The following is a 10,367-nucleotide window of genomic DNA, read 5'->3' on the forward strand; positions in this document are numbered from 1 at the left end:
GTTGACCATTAATTATCTTGTACCCACCTGAGTAAAAGAAGCATGTGTCTATCATTTTACCTTTTATCCAATCCCAGATGTCCCCCCCTTTGCTTTCTCCCCGCTCCCTAATCTATCACAAAATAGATTTCATGCAACCCACTTATGTCTCTTCCTTCAATTGTATAAAACAAGATGAAAAACTGCCATTCTCTGGAGCATTATCTCAATACTAGAGGCCCGGTGCACAAAAATTTGTGCACTCGGGGGGGTGGGGAGAGGAGTCCCCCAGCCTGGCCTGTGCCCTCTCGCAGTCTGGGACCCCTCGGGAGATAACGACCTGCTGGCTTAGGCCTGCTCCTGGGTGGCAGAGGGCAGGCCCAATCCCTAAGTGCAGCCCCTGGTCAGGCTCAGAGCAGGGCCGATTGGGGAGTTGGGGCGCCGCCCCGTCATGCACAGAGCAGGGCGGATCGGGAGGTTGCAATGCCACCCTCAGTCACGCTCAGGGTAGGGCCGATTGGGGGATTGGACAGAGCAGGGCGGATAGGGAGGTTGTGGCCCCGCCCCCTGTCACACACAGAGCTGCAGGGCGATCAGGGGGTTTGGGCGCTGCCCCCTGTCACGCTGATCTGGTGGCAAGAGGCCTCGAGTCTCCGCTGATCCCGGTGCTGGGAGGCATATTACCCTTTTACTATATAGGATAGAGGCCTGGGGGCTGGCTGGTTTGCCCTGAAGGGTGTCCTGGATCAGGGTGGGGGTCCCCACTGGGGTGCCTGGCCAGCCTGGATGAGGGGATGATGGCTGTTTGCAGCTGGTCACACCCCCTTCAGGGTGGGGGTCCCCACTGGGGTGCCTGGCCAGCCTGGATGAGGGGATGATGGCTGTTTGCAGCTGGTCACACCCCCTTCAGGGTGGGGGTCCCCACTGGGGTGCCTGGCCAGCCTGGATGAGGGGATGATGGCTGTTTGCAGCTGGTCACACCCCCTTCAGGGTGGGGGTCCCCACTGGGGTGCCTGGCCAGCCTGGATGAGGGGATGATGGCTGTTTGCAGCTGGTCACACCCCCTTCAGGGTGGGGGTCCCCACTGGGGTGCCTGGCCAGCCTGGATGAGGGGATGATGGCTGTTTGCAGCTGGTCACACCCCCTTCAGGGTGGGGGTCCCCACTGGGGTGCCTGGCCAGCCTGGATGAGGGGATGATGGCTGTTTGCAGCTGGTCACACCCCCTTCAGGGTGGGGGTCCCCACTGGGGTGCCTGGCCAGCCTGGATGAGGGGATGATGGCTGTTTGCAGCTGGTCACACCCCCTTCAGGGTGGGGGTCCCCACTGGGGTGCCTGGCCAGTCTGGGTGAGGGGCTGAGGGCTGCTTTCAGGCTGGCGGTTGTTGACTGAAGCTCCCAACCGCTCCTTTTTTTTCTCTTTTTTTATTTTATTCTGGGCCAGCTTTAGCTCTGGCTCTAGCTCTGAGGCTTCGTATCTGGTTTGTTTGCCGTTCTATAATCGAAACAATGTATAACTTCAGCTCTGAGATCCCGGCAGGCTGAAAGCTGGTTTCTAGGGTTTTGTTTAGCTTCTTATTTGCAACATAGTATATAGTTGCTTAGAGTTGCAACTCAGAGGCCGGCAAGTGAGGCGGGGAACGTTGGAGTCTGCAGTCACTGGAGGAAGCAAGCCTCATGTTCGCTTCCAGCTGCCTGGCTGCCGGCCGCCATCTTGGCTGACAGTTAATTTGCATAAGGATATGCTGATTAGCCAATGGGAAGGGTAGCGGTCGTACGCCAATTACCATGTTTCTCTTTTATTAGTGTAGATGTTGAAATTCTGCTTCCCAGCAATTGTTGACAGTTTGGCTCAAATAAACTCACAAAAATTCTTTACAGGTTTGAATATTTTACGTTTACACTTATTAGCTATGGAGTGCTGACTGTGTGATAAAAGCTTTAAATCCCTATAATCCCAGGTCGATAGATGTGAAATAACTTGTCCAAGTTAACCCCAAATTTTAATTCCAGAGCTGGAATTGAACCCAGATTAATCTGATTGCAACAATCTAGTTCCTCCTTGCTGTTTCTCAGAACAGGACCTGGGAAGCATTTGGTGGCTGTGGTAGACTGTTGTTGCCTAGCCAAGATCCTCCTTTATGGAGGTTACCCATGTCCCAGTTTGGGCTGTTGGTTGCTAACAGTTGAATTATGTTCTTTCTGTAGCTCTCCCTCATGTTGTGGCAGACAGTTTGCTTCAGGGTAAGATGGCTCTGAGGACATTCCTGTACTCAAGCCCCTCATGGTTTTAGAGTTGAACTCATAATAAAGAAGGACAAAAAGAAAAAATAATCTCTGAATTACAGAACACAACTGTTTCCACAAATACCTTTTTAAATTACTACGCTCTTAGCAAGGTATCTTTTGGTTGCAAAAGAGGAAAAACAAAAGCTTGAGGTAACTTAAAAAAGAATGTCAAGGAATCAAAGGAAACATTGAAAAAAAAGGTTTCAGAATGAGCAGAAACTTGGGCAGTTTTGTAGTTTGTGAGGCTATGCTATTATGTCACTCAGCTTTCACCTTTAACATGCTGTACCTATGTGCTTTGATATGTGGAAAGTAATTAAATTGGCCCAACTTAGGTCAGAGGTCAATCTTAATTCAATCAGCTGTGGCAAAGTCAGGGTCCTGTCATTGAGGGATTCATCTGCCTTTCTCATAGAACTCCGATAGGTGAATTAGACATTTGCTAAATCCAATAAATTAATCAACTGCCACTTGATCTTTAAACACAGTTAGTCTTAAAAATATCTTAATCTTACAATTCCTGGTACAGTCAGTAGCACATCAGTCTCAAATCTGAATATCTTGAGTTCTGGGTAAAGATTAACTTTTTAGCCAAGAATCCCTTTGAGTGGTCTCTGTTTGGTAAAAGAAACAAGACATAGTACAATGCTTTGTACTAAAAACCTGTTGTTTGTGTGTTTTAGTTACTGGAACTATTTAAAAAATATTTTTTCATGTAATCTCAACATCAAATCCAAATTTAAACAACCAACTGAAATGGAATTGCTTTGATTGAAGTAAGGGACAATACTATGGTAAACCCCAAAATTCCTTTCCAGAGACCCATATCACTGGAGAAGACAATCTGAAAATCACTAATGTAGTGAATAAAAAGTATAGGATTTCCAATCAAAGGATCAGTTTTATAAAATGCTGACGTTGGGATATACTAACTTGAAGACAGGCTAAATCACTTAAATTCTCCATATATACATTTCTTCAGCTGAAAATTGTAGATAATACCTGTGAAGTTTGATGTACTAAATAAAGTGAGTCACTCACAGGGATCTACTAGTATGTGATGGTATACACTGGGTAATGACGTCACGTAGCAATGCCCAGCGTCTTCTCCTAGCGATGACTAGCCTCCTTGCAGTTTCTTCAGCCCAGGAACACGACTTGCTTTATAGCCAGGTGGAAACACTTTCCACTGAAACCAAATGTCTGTGAAGCATTTTCCCGTGCCTTATCTCATTTGATCCTCACAGAAGTCCTGGAGTAGGTAGATAGGAGACTCGGTGGAATCCTATTTTCTTTTCATTAGCCGGGAAACGGAGATTTAGAAAGTTTAGAAACTTGACCCAACTGAAAAGAAGTAAGAAATGGTGGACCTTGAAAATGACTTCAGGTTTTCTCACTGCACAGAATATAGTCAAACACTGCTGCAGTTAAATATTTTACCCTCTGTTTTCCCAATAATCTGCTTCGTGTTGATATTTACTGCTGTGTTGCTGACAATTACCTGAAAGAGAAGTTGGGGTGCTTCACTGGGCTGGAAAAGTTTAGCTACATCAGAAAGCAGGTCTAATTAAGCAAGTTTATTCTATATCTATAAAAGGCTAAGTTGACTCGTGCATAAGCAATACATATAAAACTCTTGCTGGCACCAATCACATGCATGTGTTTCCATCTGTCATTGTCGATGGTGAATTTGGTTGACACTTCTATTATAGAGAAAGTGCAAATAGCGATATTAAAATATTTCTTCTAATGAATTTCCTTTCAATGTGCACGAATCTGTTCATGGGGCCACTAGTTTCCTAATAAAACATCAGGTATTCAATTATTTTGATATTACGTAGTTTACTTTAAAAGGATTAGTAATTATTTATCTCCTTCTGTGGCCCTAGAAGAGTAGGGAGAATGAGCTTGAGCAGAGAGAAAAGATGCTAAGTCACTGATTTGACCCCATGGCAGAAACTGTGCAATCTGAATGTCAATAACAAACTCAGTCTTCCTCTATGTCTCTTCTGAGGGCTGTTCATGGGGATAGAGAAGTGTACGCGGGAGAGATGGAGACTGAGGAGACAAAAGCACCCTCTTGATAATATTCACTTGAGAATGATGATAAACCAGGGAATGAGTGGCAGACAAAACTGCTTAGGTTGAGGCGTACATTTTCACTCTGTTTTCGATGCTGGTACTCTGACAATGTATTTTAAGCTCAGCATTTGCTTTTTAAAATTTCTTAATTCACATTTAATTGTGTAAAGCCACTCTTCTCAAGCCTGAAGCTTTTTCATAGTAATGTGTGCTTAGATCGGAAGCTACTAGGGCCCTAGCACATTTGGCTGGAATACTGTTTTTAAGGATATATTGTGTTTGTTAATACAATGGTTATGGCATAGATTTTTGCACTTAGAATCTGCGTGAGAATGTGGGACTGTTCTTGCAAGTCTTGGCTCCATCAGCAAATACATTAAAATAAACTGTAGGCTTGAAATAGAAATATCCTCCTTCCAAGTGTTTCATTTAGAGAATGGCATCCTGTTTTCTTCAGAATATTATGGGTAATTCTGCATATGAATGAATTTGGGAATAGAAAAGTTCCCGCAAATAAAATACACAAAATAACTTCTAGAATTTCAGGCTTCTGTAATAAAAATAAGTGATATGTTCCCTTCAAAGTCTGAGGGGAAAAATTAAACCTGAAACGAGTTAATAAAGTTTTAGGATTTTATAACAATTTGTGCATTAGTGTGGTAAGCTAAATTCTCCCTATAAGAGAATAGAGTATATCTTCAGTACAACTTTCCATTTATCTTGAAAGAAAACTTTTGATACAGTTTGGCTAAAGAAGTCAGACCATCTTTCATAATATAGTCAAAGGTATATTTAAAAAATGACTGGGTCCAGTCATCATTCATCTGGAAATTCTTTAATCAGGCTCCCATTTGAGCCTAGAAAGGCTTTAACCTAAAGCCAAAATAATTATTGTCAAAATTATAGAAAGACTTTGTTGTCAGTAAAACCCCATTACTATTAAAAAAAAAGAGAGAGAGAGAGTACATGGCATGATACATTAAATTAAAAAATAAATTTTAACTCAGAATCTTAAATATATACAGGGTGGGGCAAAAGTAGGTTTATAGTTGTTCAGAGTACCTTCAGGGGGGAAGTGGTGGGAGCCGGCTGGAAGAGGTTAAGGGGAGAAAAAGGAGGACCTATGTAATACTTTAAACAATAAAGATTAAAAAAAGAAAATAATACAATAATTAAAAAAATAATACAAGAATAAACTTGGTTTTACATACTCACAATTGTAAACCCACTTCTGCCCACCCTGTCTTCCATTACATCACTGCTGAAACTGATCCAGCCGTTGCAGTAATCTTGGCCCGTGTCTATCCCTAGTGCCTTTATGTTAGATTTTACTTCTGTTCTATATTTAAAAGGAATTGAGAATTTAGCTGAATCCTTGTCTTGACTAAAGAGAAAATTAGGAGGGCTCTTTTATATCTTTTCATTATCTGGAATAAAAAAAACAAAAACAAACTTTTTTCAGGGTTAACATCCTTTTAGGAAGTAGTGTGAAAACTTACACTGGAAATGCCATAGCAATTTTTGCATCAAGCTGATAATGATAAAAAAAATACATTTATTTGGAACAAATTGAGTCTGTAAAACCATGGGTTTATGTGAAATTTGTGTCAAGTATTGGCCAGATGATTGTTCAAAGTTTCCCTTTCCTTGAACATAGTTAAACTACATTTTACTAGTTCTTTTGATGATAGGTGGAGTCATATGACTGGTTGACACCATTGAAATGTGAGCAGAAGCAACGTGTCATTTCCTGTGTAAGGCAATTCAAAGTTGTTCCACAATCTCTTTCTTTCTCCCTTTGGTTGATCAGATGTGTATTTAAAGCTCGGTGTTGGAGATGGCTAACCTTCAGTTATACAAGCTCTCTGAATTTCTTCACACATCAGAACCTTTTCTTCCCATTCCTGGGGACCATAATCTACTTCTGCATGAGTTAGCAATAAACCTCTATCTTGTTTATACTCCAAGATTTCAAGGTTGTTTATCACACAGCTAACATTACTTACCCTAACTAATACACATTCAGAAAGAGATAATACAGAATAATCAAAACTGCTTGTGATACAAAAGCAGGTTGTAAAAACATATAGATTGTAGTAGGCAGGAACTAGTAAACACTGGGAACTGACTATAATGCTAGGTATTTCAGAAGCAATCACAACTAGTCCAGGAAAAGGAAGAATTTGATAAGTAATAGCAATAGATGGTGCAGATTATCCTCAGATCCAACTGTTAATCAGCATTGGTTGTCACAAGCAACAAGCAAATAGAAAACAAAAGATTAAATATTGTGATCCAAGTGTTTCCTCGGATCAAAAAGGAGAACTGATAGGGAAGACCTCATCTAGGAGATGAATTTTCTAAATGATAATATTAATTATCATAAAATACTAATGAGTCATGCATACAATTTTAGTAGTGCTGGCAGAACAGGTAAAATGTTATTGATATTTGGGCAATGGATTTTTTAATACTGGTAAAAGTTTTTTCAAATGAATGGTTCATAGTATTCTAAGACTCAAACTAGGCTTCAAAAATAAAGCATATAAATGATTAAGCAAAAAACTAATTAATAAATTTAACAAATATTTGCTTATTGAGCACTCACTAATTTTTAGACCCTGTTCTATATGTTTGGGTACATTTTAATAAGTTTAACTGTTAGTAAGAATTATAGCTTGGTGGCAAGTGTCTTGGGTTTGAATCACCAAAGGAAAATAATTCTAATACTGTATTTTGAGCAAGATTCAATACATAGATAATGCAGATCCTTGGTTAGTTTGATTTGGTATTCTTTACCTTCATCTCTAGTAAGAATATTATAACCCCTTATAAAATATCAAATTTATATTATTAGAACCATAAAAGATATCAAAAAAATTAAAGCTATAAACAAAATTATGAACAAAATATTAGCTATAATGGAGACTAATACTTCCCATGATGGTTTTATGTAAGTGATATAATATTTTAAATCTTTTTGGATTAATTATTATTGCAATATATTTTTTTCTGCTGTTTAGGATGTTTGAAATGTTTATAGGTACTCATAATAAAAATTTTGCATTTGATTTTAATTGTCTAGGGATTTTTAATCAATCAAATCCATAGGTTATGCTTACATATTTAAGAAAAATTGGGTTTTAATGTTTCATTCATTTGGTCTGAACTCCAGGAAGATCTTTCAGTATGACTCTGGATTTGCTTTTTCAACTTTGCCATCTGAAAAGTACTGAGTTAAGGTAAATGTAGAATGTTGATTGGTTCATGCTGTATCAAGCAGATTGTACACAGGTATCAGAGGTGTTCACTGTTAAACCTCTGATTGGTGGGTTTTAGCTGTACTCAATTGGCATTTTCTAAAGAAGGATTACTGGAATGTATAATGTTGGGTGAGGAATAAGGGCGCCACCCTTAAACTGGAGTGGTCCGCACAGGCTTACAGTTCATCTCTTTCAGGGAATGCTCCTCCTGAGGCAGAGGGCCAAGAATTTGCATTAAGATGTTGTGAGAACTCCGAATGTAATTGCTGTCTGGCTGAATACTATACTACTTTGTGTATTTTGAATTTAGGTAAAATGGGCACATTTTGTTTCCTTCAAATTTTCTTTCTAATTCCCAAACCAGCACAAATTGAAATTCAGTAAGTGGTTGTATAACACACAGAGTTTGTATTTAATGTACATAACAAATGAAAATACATTTTTTGTGAGTATTTGTTTCCTTATGAAAAGCAATCATTGGACATTTACAAATCCAGGTATAACTGGATGCGATTTTCCCAATTAAAAATCATCCCAAGGGTTCTACTATTCTTAAGAAGGTTAGAAATGAGGTATAAAGTTCATTTATTCCCACTAACCCTCAGCCCACTGACTGACTGGAAATTGTAATCTATTTTGTTTGCACCTATCATTAAAATTCCTCTGCCTCTCCCCTCCCCCTTTTCTTTCCTCCTTCTTTTCCTCTATCTCTTGTTCTCTTTATCCCTGCCCAGTGTCTTCCTCAATATCTGTTTGTTTGTTTTTTTGTTTTTTTGTTTTTCCTGTCTGTCTCTCTGACCAGGCCACTAGAAATAGGGGATTTAGTTGGACATTTTATCAATTTTGTATAGTTATTAACCACCTATTCTTATATTCTTACTGGTAAATGCTAATTGACTGTATTTCACTCTACAGAGAAAAGATAGTTCTATGGGATGGGAAAATCTACCTCCACAATAGTTTACACATAGTTCTCTAAATTACTTTTATAATTTAAATTCTATCTACTGCAGAAATAGGATTTGAGTTAGCTTGAGCTTCTATAATCGTAATAATAACATGTACAATATTTAGAGGAGAGAGATTATTATAGACTTTTTTTCTAATATGGTTTTAATTGATCAATATATTGTTTCCTTATACATCAAAGTGAAAAAGGATATAATTGTATTGCATGTTTAAAAAAAAAGGGAAATATATATCCTTTTATTAGAAGAGGAAAAATAACTTTGCTACCATTCAATTTTAGAAGTATCATGTATATTTTTATATAAGGGCATGCCTATGCAATCTTTTTCATTACTCATTTTATACTGAGTTGAATGAATATTGAAATATACTCCAGAAAAATGTCAGGGTGTTAAAATAAGGTGGCTCAGTTATATAAGTGTATAAAGGCAATATATCCTTATCCCTTTCTCTTATCTTTCTCCAATGATGTTTATGTTGGTTGGTATTTAGCAAGAGTTGCTTAGAGCAAACTCATAATTGGTGTTTTGTTTAACATTAATATTCTCAGTGACTTGCGTACATTATTTGAATTTCTATTTTATAAGAACACTTGAAATAAAATAGCTATTAGCTCCTTTCATATAAATGAGGAAATTGAGGCATAATGTTTTAAGTAACTTGCATAAAATAAGATAAACATGCAGGGCTTGGTCTCAGGCAGCCTGGCTCTAGCACTTTTACCCCAGGTTATGAGGTTATCATGAATCTTTAGGATCTGGGTAAATGCATGTTCTGTTTCCTGATAGATGGGTGATCCCTGTGCTTTCACAGAGACAAAGCAAATAGAGCCATAAAAGCATGAGACTGCATTTGCTTCAAGGAATTGTCATCACCTCTGAACATGCAGAGCTGTTTTAAGGAGGCCTATAGACTAGGCCAAAGCTATCTTTAGAAATATCTTTATATTTATTGAGATAATTGGTTGAAACCCTCAATTTTCGTGTCACAGATTGAATAGATAATTTAGTATTTAAAATGCTAAAGCTAGTTATTAGACATTAGCTACTTTAATTAAAATAGAAATTTGTTAAGCGTACAAACTTAGGGCCTGTCATTCAATGTTAGCTGTAAAGAGTTCAACACCCATTCTAAGGTTATTAAGTAATTGACCTATCTGAATGAAATTATTTAGCATAGTCCTTTCCAAGACTGCAGTCAAAATTATTATGTGGAGTTTTGGTACAAGTGATAATGATAGGTTGTTTTTCCATTTTTCATTTTTTTTTTGGCAAGCAATTACTTTAACCAATTTATTAAACTGTCTGTAATCACTGGACTACAAAAAAGAAATAATTTTAGTCTTCTTTGATCACTGCCTCTTATAATGCTGATGAATTTCCTTTTTTTTTTCTTCATTCCCAAATGACATCTTTGGAAAAATCTCATAGATTTTCATCTCTTTCAATTTTCCTAAACTTCAGTCTAGTCTAGTCTATTTAAAAATTCCAATCCATAGTCAGTTTAAAGCTTTGTGATCTCCTCCTTTCTTAACTATACTTGTTTAGACTTGTGCTCATGAGAAGAGAGAAGCTAGGTAGTCAGGAATTGGGACCATGGGGGCAGGGAAATAGAACAGAGATCCCAACTAGGCACAGTTACTGAGACACCCCAATTGAGGGGTGGGGGAGGGCGTGTGTGGGAGACAGGAGCTTTAAAATGTATGGATATTACTAAGACAGGCAGCTTGCATATAACCAATCACAAGACAGTGAGGCGTATAACCAATCCCAATAATGTTATTAAGGC

The sequence above is a fragment of the Myotis brandtii genome, unplaced genomic scaffold (assembly GCF_000412655.1).
Source record: "Myotis brandtii unplaced genomic scaffold, ASM41265v1 scaffold1138, whole genome shotgun sequence".
NCBI classification, from domain to species: Eukaryota; Metazoa; Chordata; class Mammalia; order Chiroptera; family Vespertilionidae; genus Myotis; species Myotis brandtii.